Source organism: Notamacropus eugenii, chromosome 5, assembly GCF_028372415.1.
Source record: "Notamacropus eugenii isolate mMacEug1 chromosome 5, mMacEug1.pri_v2, whole genome shotgun sequence".
Taxonomy (NCBI): Eukaryota; Metazoa; Chordata; class Mammalia; order Diprotodontia; family Macropodidae; genus Notamacropus; species Notamacropus eugenii.
In genome coordinates, this window is record NC_092876.1 from 393822346 (window position 1) to 393832864 (window position 10519).

General features: G+C 34.9%; 1 pseudogene; it reads right to left on the reverse strand.

The window, feature by feature from the left end:
* Positions 1-9048: 9048 nt before the first annotated feature.
* Positions 9049-9909, reverse strand: LOC140507977 (nascent polypeptide-associated complex subunit alpha pseudogene; annotated as a pseudogene).
* Between the last annotated feature and the right edge of the window lie 610 nt (positions 9910-10519).

The following is a 10519-nucleotide window of genomic DNA, read 5'->3' on the forward strand; positions in this document are numbered from 1 at the left end:
TATCAAGAAAAAACTATAAAATGAACAAAAGATAAAAGAGAATATGCTGTTCTAGATTTCAAATTATACTATGAAGTAACAATTATCAATATTCTGTTACCACATAAATATAGAAAAAATTGAGTAGTAAATCAATAGGAATTTATTAAGTGCTGACTTGGTGCCCAGCCTAGTGCTAGAGACTGGTATAACAACACACAAAAAAATGAACAATTACTCCCAAAGGACTTATATTCTGTTGAGAAGACAATACATACATACATAAGTATGTACAGGAGAAATACAAAATAAATATAGGTTTAGGGAGGACTCCATCAATTGGGGGTTCAGGTCTTGTCCTTGACATATACTCAAATATCAGCCCAAATTCACCTTGGGTAAGTCATTTAATTTTTCAATGCCCTCATCCAATTATGAAAACTAGAAACTACAAAATAGTTACTGAGTGCTTCCTAAGTGTCAATATTGTGTTAAGAATTCAGAATATGGAAAAAAAACAAACAAACACAAACAAAAAGGAAAGCACTGTCTCTATCCTCAAGGAGCCTACATTTTAATGGGGGAGATAACATATACATATCTAGGTATGTATGAAATACACCCAAAACCTATGAGGGAAATCCTAAAAGAGAGAGCAAGAACAACTGGTTATGCCAGGAAAAGACCTTGTACAGAAGATGAGATTTGAGACACATCTTGAATGAAATCAAGAAAACCAAGAGGAAGTGAGAGGGCAGAACATTTTAGGTCTGGAGAATAGCTGCTGAAAAGCCATAGACAGGAGATGGCATGAAAGGTTTGAGAAATTGCAAGGTATCCTGTGTGGTTGAACCAAGGTGTGCATAAAAGGAAGATATGAGGCATGGAAAAGACAGGAAGGGGTCAGGTCACAAAGAGCTTTAAATACAAAAAAATAGATAGAGTTAATTTGTGTGTGCTATACCATCAACCTGGTCCAGCCTACATGCCAAAATGGTTTTTACCAGTGTGTGGCTGCTGTGCATGCTACAGCTTTTGAGAGCCACAGGTGAGAGTCTGGTAAAAGGTGCTCACCAAAGGCAGATGAGAATCTCTGAAAAAGGGTTGGCAAGCCCTTACACCAGAGGTGCTAGCCCTCCCTGAATACTCCAGGAGGAATTTTAATTGATACTTGAAGAAAGCTAGAGAAGTGAGGGAAAAATAAATGCACTATCTAAAAAAAATGGTCAGTGTGTTGGATGGGGTAATTTGAACTGAAATTCTTTCATTAAGTCAACAGATCATCCAAAACACTGTGAGAAAGCTGGAGGAATTACACATTTATTTGAAACATTCTATGTGCTAATGAAACTTAGTCTAGTGAAGAAATAAGGAAATAAGAAATAATTATATTATGTAGTATTGCAGGGTAAGTGCATTAGAGTAGCATAAAAAAAGTCTTATTAAAGTTTAAGGTTGAGTTATTAAAGACCAGTGGAATGAAGGAAATATTCAAAGTGGAGGGGAGGATGGGAGCATCTGCTTGAAAAAAAAAAAACCTATGATTCTTAAGACAAATAACAGAGTTTATATACCCTATATTTTAAAACCCAGTTCTTAAGTTTTTTACTTGACTATTATTTGTATAGAATTTTTCTGGGTTTCAAATGTTATTTAATAATAACCTTGTTATCACAGTTTCCAGGCATAGTCCAGCTTATGCCAAGATAAGAACTGCTTTGTTATACACATAAATTTATGTTTTGTTTTAAAGAAATTTTACAAGTTTTCCAGAATTACAGTCTTTAACTTTTCCTAGTCTTATAACTCTACTTCCTCAAGGAAACTGGATAGTCCTTTCCTATTGGTGACTAGTCATGAAGACTACTCTCAGTGAGTTAAAATCCAGCCTCAGACACTTACTAGTTGTGTGAACCTGGGCAAGTCAGTTAACCCTTTTTGCCTCAGTTTCCTCATCTGTAAAATGGGCTGGAAAAGGACATGGCAAACCACTCTGGTATCTTTGCCAAAAACAAAACAAAAAATCAACAAAAAACCAAAATGGCATTACAAAGAGTTGAATTGACTGAAACAACTGAACAACCACAACAGCAATTAAGTGATGATTCCTATGGAGTTATTATTTGGTCTTTATTATCTTTGTGGGAGAGTTTCAGAAGAGCTTTTCATTTGAACACATATCTAGATATTAAGCCACACCCCCCAAAAAATCTTCTTTCCCTGTCCCCCATCCCAAGCTATCATTTTGCTTTTTGAATGACTAATGTTTAAAGATTCTTCTTTACAAAAGTGACTTGTGAAATCTGTTATTAAAATATCTGTAAAGCACCTACCATATTTTATCTCTCCTAACCCTCATAACAACCATGAAAAATAAAACTTTCTGTTCTGCTTCAGGACTAGAATGGAAGATTCTCTTTGAGTATCTTTATAAATTTGAAATCAGAACCATATCAGACTTGCTTCACAATGAACTCAAAAATCAGATGGCCCCAATCCATATCAGAATGGCAAGTCTTTAACATTAGAACATGCTATCAATTAAGAAAAATGTTTGCTGTCTCCTCCCTAGAATATCCACTAAAGGAATTCAATTTAATTACTACTTGACAACATTTGGTAATGGAATAAAAGTCATGATAAAGTTTAATCTTCTGATGATTATACGTGGGCTTAGTTTCAGGGGTAATTCATCATTTGTGTTTGGCAGTTGTTTTAGGAGATTGGAGTTATTGTTTACATGTTTTATGGCATGTATGTCATTGCAGAACCACAAGATTTTGGATGGAGATATTTTAATCTGGTTTCTGCTTACTATAACAATAGGGACACAGAACTCTGGGGTGGAATTGTTTTAAGAGGTCATCTAGATTCTTAAACTTTTTTGTTGACGAAAACTTTGCAAATGATGATTTCAGGGAGCTTGTTTTAGCTTTTAGATGGTTTTCTTTGCTTAGGTATGAGAGTAAAATATTACCATGTTTTTGAAATATTTCCACGTTTCCCACTTCCTCTCCCATTATCTACCTTTTCCCAATATACAATGCCCTGATCTTCCTTGCTCTTCTATATCTTTCTTTGACTACTCCCCAAATTCTAAAATGTCTTCTACTTTTAGCTTAAATACAGAGTAAAAACTACTTTATTTCAACATTCAGTCCAAGAGGATTCAATTCAAAGTAGCTATCACCCTTGCCCCAACCCCAAAACATAGAACAGGTTTCTGGAAAGACTGGCATATGTTTTGGATATATCATCATTCCAAAACATTAGATTTATGGAAACTCAATACCATTATAAGTGACAATCAGTCCATTATTCCATGTACATTTAATTCACTATGTAATAACATAAAAAGATAAGATCATTTTCTACATCAATTATAATAACTGTTCTATAAAAACTATCCAGCAACTGCTTGATTACATAAATCAAAATATGATTTTGACAGAAAATGCAAAATTAAGTGTTATTCATCTAGCTCTTTCCTTCTACCGAGTTCCAAAGAAGAGATCAGTGACAGTGGCCAGGAACTCAGAGGTAGTATTTCAGAAGAATGCATGTGGTATACCTAGCTAATTCCGATATTTTCCTGTCATTTTGGTGACTTTTTCCCTAGTTTCTTCTCTTAGGGCTGAAATATCATTACTAGAAAAGACAAAAAGAATTTAATCAACATTTTTTTTTGTTAATTGCAAAAATAAATGTTGAGGGCCAAGTACTTATTAGCAAATATCATTGTCAGTTCTATTACCTCTAAGCCATAATTTGATTGTTCCTAATCTCTTATAGATCAGAGCGAGATTTGGAAGAATTCTGGGGAAAATCATCATTAAATTTGCTTCCTTCCATCATTTCTGTGCCATTCACTGAAATTCTACCACAGAAAATAGTCACAGGAAAATTTAGACAATGGGTAGAGAAATAGCCCCTATGAAGGCATGGATTAATTATAATGTATGAATAGTGAATCCTTAATGGATTGTGCTTAGCACAATGCCTGGCACATAGTAGGTTTAAATAAACCTACTTAGATAAATATTTATTAAATATATCTATATTTATTTATTTATATTTATAATATATTTATTAAATAAATAAATGTTTATTTATTGATGATCTCTAAGGATCAAAAAACACAGAAGCTTAAGTATGAAGCAACGCATCAATGCAAATATTCACATAAATAAAAATATTTTTATCTATCTAGAGTTTTTTTTTTAGCAATTTGGGTAAAGGGGAAAACAATCTGATATGTTCAACTAGTTCAAATAAACTCACATAGAGAAAAGATTCTGGGTTAGGGAAGACCTAGGAAAATCAAAGATTAAAGATCTAGGGAAATAAAATTTTAACTATAGCTTGAATACAAAGCAATTAATAGTGCTTACATCCACCAATCCTCAAAAAACACTGTTTTTTTGTTAATGAGAAACTCAATGTTTAGAATGACAAATTTATCTTTAGTAGAAAATATGTAAAAATAAAGAACATCTTTGAATATTACTGAGCTCATATAGACTAAATAATTAAATTCAAATTAATTTCATGTAATCCTACATCTATATACATACATGTGCATGTATACTATGTATGTCACTGATATAGAAATTAACTATTAATGTATCCGTATTGTGCTACTTTCATGGCAATAAAGAATTGCATCCAGTTTATGAATTTAACAGATGAAAGGGAGAAACTGGTTTATTAACCCTAAAACTACCACATAGAAAGACATGATTCGGTTCTATGATATTTCCCCCCAAATTTGTTTGAAATCGTTTTCTCCTAGCTGGAATCCCATATGCCAAGTTTCAATACTTCAGCACACATTAAGTATTGTTAATTAAATTCTAAAAATGATGTCTTTTCCATAATGCAAACAGGAAGAAAGCTTCATTCAGTCATTTATATTCTATAAAAATAATTTATGAGGACAAAATTTCAGTGATTTTAATTACATTTTTATTGTTAGAAAATATATTTAGACTTTGGAAAAATGTCTCTTTCAGGTTGCCTCACACAAGCTGTTTCTGAATGGTTTGAGGCCTACTATGACTGAGTAATAAAGCATTTCAGTTATGTTTGAAATGCTCTAGAATCAAGCTTAATCTTTTCTCTCATAAACATTACAGAGCCAAAGGGAATAGTTTAATGATATATCCAGATCAATGTGGTATTGGAATCTGTCACAAGTAAAAGAACATTTTTAAAAATTTTTCTCCATTTCAGTTCATTTTTTTTTGTTTTGTTTCAATCCTGATTGGAATAATATCGCTTAGATCCCCTTGGGATCATAAAGCTATTTGCGTATATCTAATACATCATTTGCCAAAAATCTGATCATCTGACAAACTGAAAGTAATATTTTTTTTCAAATCTAATATGTTTGGCATTTCTGTAACAGTGACACCAGGTGTTTCATGAAACCAAATGAAAAGAAATTCTAATGTTCTTTCAGGTCCTGGTAACAGGATTGTTAACTGTCTTGTTTCTACAACACATGAAAGATTATTTAAAGCCAAATAATCCAGATTCAGCTGAACCAATATGATAGATACTTAGCACTTCTGAGAAAGCTACTTTGACATTTCTAAATTATATTGGAACTGAACCAACTTTTTATTTCTCATGAAAACTTTAAAAAGTAGTTTTTAAAGGTATGAAAATAAATGAAAATACATTACTATGCCTTGTGGAAGCAAACACAGTCGATAATCAATGAGATCAAATATTGTGGACAGAGCAGGTCTGAACTGGTTTAATGTCTTGAGTAACTGTGTATATGTACGTATGTGTAATTTCATAAAGATGCATATATGCACACCTATATGTATATAATATATGTACATATATATGCACAGAGCTTAAAATTATTATAGTGAATTTTTAATTAAGGTAGAAACATAAAAAAACTTTAAAATATCATGAAAAAAATTTGAAAATTGTATTTGGTATAAAACATAAAAAGTGACCAAATTTTATAGGTTTTTTCCTTAATTTACCTGGATGATTGTCTCAGCTTTACATCTAATTTTGTAGAAGGTTCTTCTCTGCTGTATCCTAAAACTTCACATAATCAAAGTAGATGGTTTGAGACAAGGGCTGCAAATAAAATTCTGGACTAACTCCAGAATTAAGTAGGAGGAGGTAATAAGCTTGGATTATATTATGGAAAAGAATCTTCAACAACCTCATTCTTCCTGAGGTTGCAAAATCTCAGTGATAATCATAATAGCACCTACCTCCTGGGGTTGTTGTGAGGACCCAATGAGATAATATTTGTTAAACACAGCCAATATATGTCAAAAGCACGACTTGAATGTAGGTCTTCCTAAGTCCAGCATGAGCTCTCTATGCAATATAATATTCAGCCCATCTCAAAAGTAGAATATTTCCTTTCAATTTGTCAGGCTACAAATTGTAAAACCTGATAGCATTCAAAGAATTAAAATTTCAAATAATCCAAAGCCAAAAGAAAGACACAAGATTGGCCTAAATGTTGTTTATCCTTTGTTTTGAAGAGGACTGATGACATCATGGGGTGATGTCTTGACTTATGCATAAATTGGATTTAAGTGAAGAAGAGTTACACACAATTGTCAGCCTCACTTTGTTCCAGTCATCAAAATCCAGTGGCACAGGAAAAATCCGGATGACTGGCAATGACCAAGGATGCAATGAATGACTTTAGTGTCTTTGACGTCTGATCAAGCTCTAAGTGCTTGACAGTACCTGCTTCAGCTGCCTTCATGGCCTTTTCAATAAATTGTTCTCATCTGCCCATTCCACCAGAGTAGTGGTTAGAGTAGACAGACCCCTATGTCACTGATGGGTTTGAGACTTGTCAGTTATACTTAACTTGGTTTAGCCCATTTGTCGAGATAGTTTTGCTGGAGTGTGGCTGCTGCACATGCTATGTGTATGGGTTGTCCAGGGAGGACTACCACCTCTGGTGTGAGGGCTTGCTGAGACCTCTTTAGGGCTTCTTATTAACCATCGGTGGCCACCTTTTGCCCAACTCTCAACTAGGGGCTCCAAGAAGCTGTGGGGGCCATCTCTAGTCATACTGATCTATATTTTGTCACTGGACCCAGATGACTGGAGGAAACATGAGGCTGATGACTTTGCACAGACCTCCCTTGCTTAAATGCAATTCACTTGCAAGTCATGACCTCACCTTCCTGATGCCATGGTCCTCGTTTAGAAGAAGGACAGACAAGGAGCTGTAGCATGTGCAGCAGCCACATCCTGGTCCTAAGTAGGCCACAGCATGCTACTAAAGCTGATGTGCGAAAGAAGCTCCATAAAAGACATTATCAAGGTTATGCATGACTAGAAGTAGAAATGATAATGATGATGATGATGGTGATGGTGATGTAGCACCAAAGCTTTTTCAATGTATTGTCTTATATGACTTTCAGTGAGACAGGAGTAGACATCTCTAGAATCTTCTCCCCTCATTCTTATCCAAAGGAGAATAATTGCTGCCAGGAGGGGAAGCAGGAAGTTGAGGCCTCTCTGCTTCTCAGACAAAGAAAAGATACTGGAGCAGAATTATATTTATCTGCTTTTTAAAATATTATTGGTCTTAGAAATGTGTTTTTGAGTTTCAAGCTTAATTCCTGATTTCTATTTCTTAATAGGACTCTCCCTCTGGGAACAAGATGTCTTAGATTGATAGAGACAGACAGAGAGAGACAAAGAGAGAAAGACAGAAACGCAGAGATAGACAGAGACAGAAAGATGGAGACAGAGAAAGACACAAAGATAGAAATGAGAGAGACAGAGAGAAACAGAGACAGTGAAAGGCAGAAAAAGACACAGAGAGATGGACACACACACACACACACACACACACACACACACACACACACACACACACACACACACACACACACACACACACCCAGAGTCCCAGATCTCATCCAAAGGAATTCTCTGAAATCCCTAGTGTAGCAAGCTTAGGAATAGGGACATGATAGAAATTGCCAGCTCTTCTAGAAGTTCATATCTTTTTCTTTCCAAAGTCTATCTCCCATCTTTGTCCTGAAGAGAGATTTAAATCCCCAATGTCTTATCTCTGGATGCCGGAGGCTAGAAAAAGCTGAAAGACTCAAGAGACATCACACAGGTGTTAGGCATTGATCTCCACCAGTGAAGAGAGTTACAAACTGATGGACTTTGGGACTCTGGTGACAGTAACATAATAAGAATAATGACATAGGTAGAATTTTTATATACTGTTTTAAGGTTTGCAAAATACTTTGAATTTTTTTTCCATTTGATTAATAAAACAGCTCTGGGAAGTAGGTGCTATTACTACCCCCATTTTATAGATGAAGAAGTTGAAACATAAAGAAGTTAAGTGATTTTCCAAGAGTCACACAGCTGGTAAGGATGTGAGGCTGGATTTGAACTATTTTTTTTTTCCTGTCTCTAGGTCCATCACTCTATTTTCTGTACCATTTAGCTGCTTCACGAGTCAGGCATTCAGTGACAATGAAAGACAAGAAATATCCAACCTGAGTCTTATACTGGTATTGCAAGTTGCTAAAAAGAACAAGAAAAATAATATGAGTGGGCTACATAGTTCCCATAAGGAGTTTTATGGCAAATATAAAGCATTTTGTTGGTAAGAGAACTATCCACTAGTGTAGATTACAACCCTGATGGTTTAATACCAAGGTAGAAGAAATCCCAAAGAGTGGTCCCAGAATGAGTCCTTGGGGTGCCTTCCCTCCATTACAAGTTAACTATTACAAGAAACTTACCTGAATCATGACCAAAAAAGTCCCCTACTGTCAGAATCTGTAGGCTTCTCTTAGTTCATTTGAAATGCCCTCCTCCAGGTCCTCCAATCCTACCTTTCTACATGAAGAGAAACACCCAGTAACCTTGTGGTTTACTGAACCCAGAGTAGAGCAGTTGGCTCCTTCAAGAGCTACCAGGCAGGTTTTCCAGAAAATTCACCCTCCTTCACTTTCTTGGTGCCTATGACAGGTAACTCACCACACTGACTTTGGCTTTTGCTCATATTGCTCCCCCAACTTCCTCATTGAGTTAAACTCAATAAAAACCTGTAACCATAAAAAAGAAAAAAAAGAATAAACAGTTGTATCTGTCATGCCTCTGTGGCTGGAAATAAGTTCTAAACTGAAGACATCCTTTATGTACATAATTCCCAGGGAGCTGTTTGAGAAACATGAACATTCAATGACTTGCCCAGGATCACTTTGACATTATGTTTTTGAGAGAGTTCATATTTTCCTCCCAAGAAACTACAATATTACAGAGAAAAACAATGTCAATCTCAAATCATATTGCATTTAATCTCCTATGAAACACCAAATAAGAAATATCCTTGTTTATAATTTATAATCTTGCTTTGGTACTTGGGGCTTGGACAGCCTTTGCCTTCCATATACTTACTTTGGAATATGATGAATTCTATGTCCTTAACTTCCATACCTGTTTCACTAACCCCTTCCTCTTTGATTTCTTCTTGTGCATTTGAAGTTTGTGTATTCTTCTGAATGTCTGAGATTGATCCATCCTGAACTTTGAACCCTCAGCAGCAGCTTGTTTTGCCTACTAAGAGAAGTCTGAAACACTGGCTTCCCCAAAGATTCTACAAATATCTGAGGCCAAGTTCTTGTAGACATCTGGCTTGGTGAGGATAAAGATTTTCTTAGATTTACAGAGGGTGACTCTGGTAATCCCTTTTACCTATTCATGTCCCAGTTTGTCTTTAGCCTTTTTTCCTTTCTTTTCACTCCAACTCGGTTTTGCTTTGCTGACTGTTTCTTCATTGATCTCAGCTGCTACTGCCGCTGCCAGCTGGGACTTGGATGCAGTTGCCTAGGTAGAGTCTTGTTTCTGAAGTTCTGGTACTGATTTATCATTGGCAGATTCTGTTCCAGACTTCATCTCAATCTCAGCCTTGGAAAGACTTAATCTGTAGTTGGAGAGTTTTGCCAAATATTTTGTGAAAGGAATTCATATGGAAGATGGTTACAGAAATACACGAATAGTGAGCTTGACTCACTCCTTTGGAGTTAAAATCCTGTCTTTTCTACACTATGAATTTTTAATTATTGTGTTATATAAAATAGAATATCAAATTAGATAACATTTTAAAGTGTCTAACACAGTACTGGAACATAGTAGTTGGTTAATCAATATTCCCTTTCCCTCACTGCACATATAGTGATATCATGAATTATTTTTTTGTTAAGTCATATTAATAGTAATTTTAGTTTACTTACAAAAGCACACTAATAATTTTAAATATCCATAAGAATTTAGGTACCAAAATATTACCTGGTCATCAAATGTACACTGGTTATATAAAGAATGAATGACATAATGTCCATGGATACCGGTCTTAGAAGCATAAGAAATTGAGCTCCAGTTCTGCTTTGGTCACATACTAGATTTATTACCATGGACAAATCACTTAACTCTCCTTTTATTTATTTATATTTTTGTTTTAGTTTTCAACATTCATTTCCACAAGATTTAGAGTTCCACATTTTCT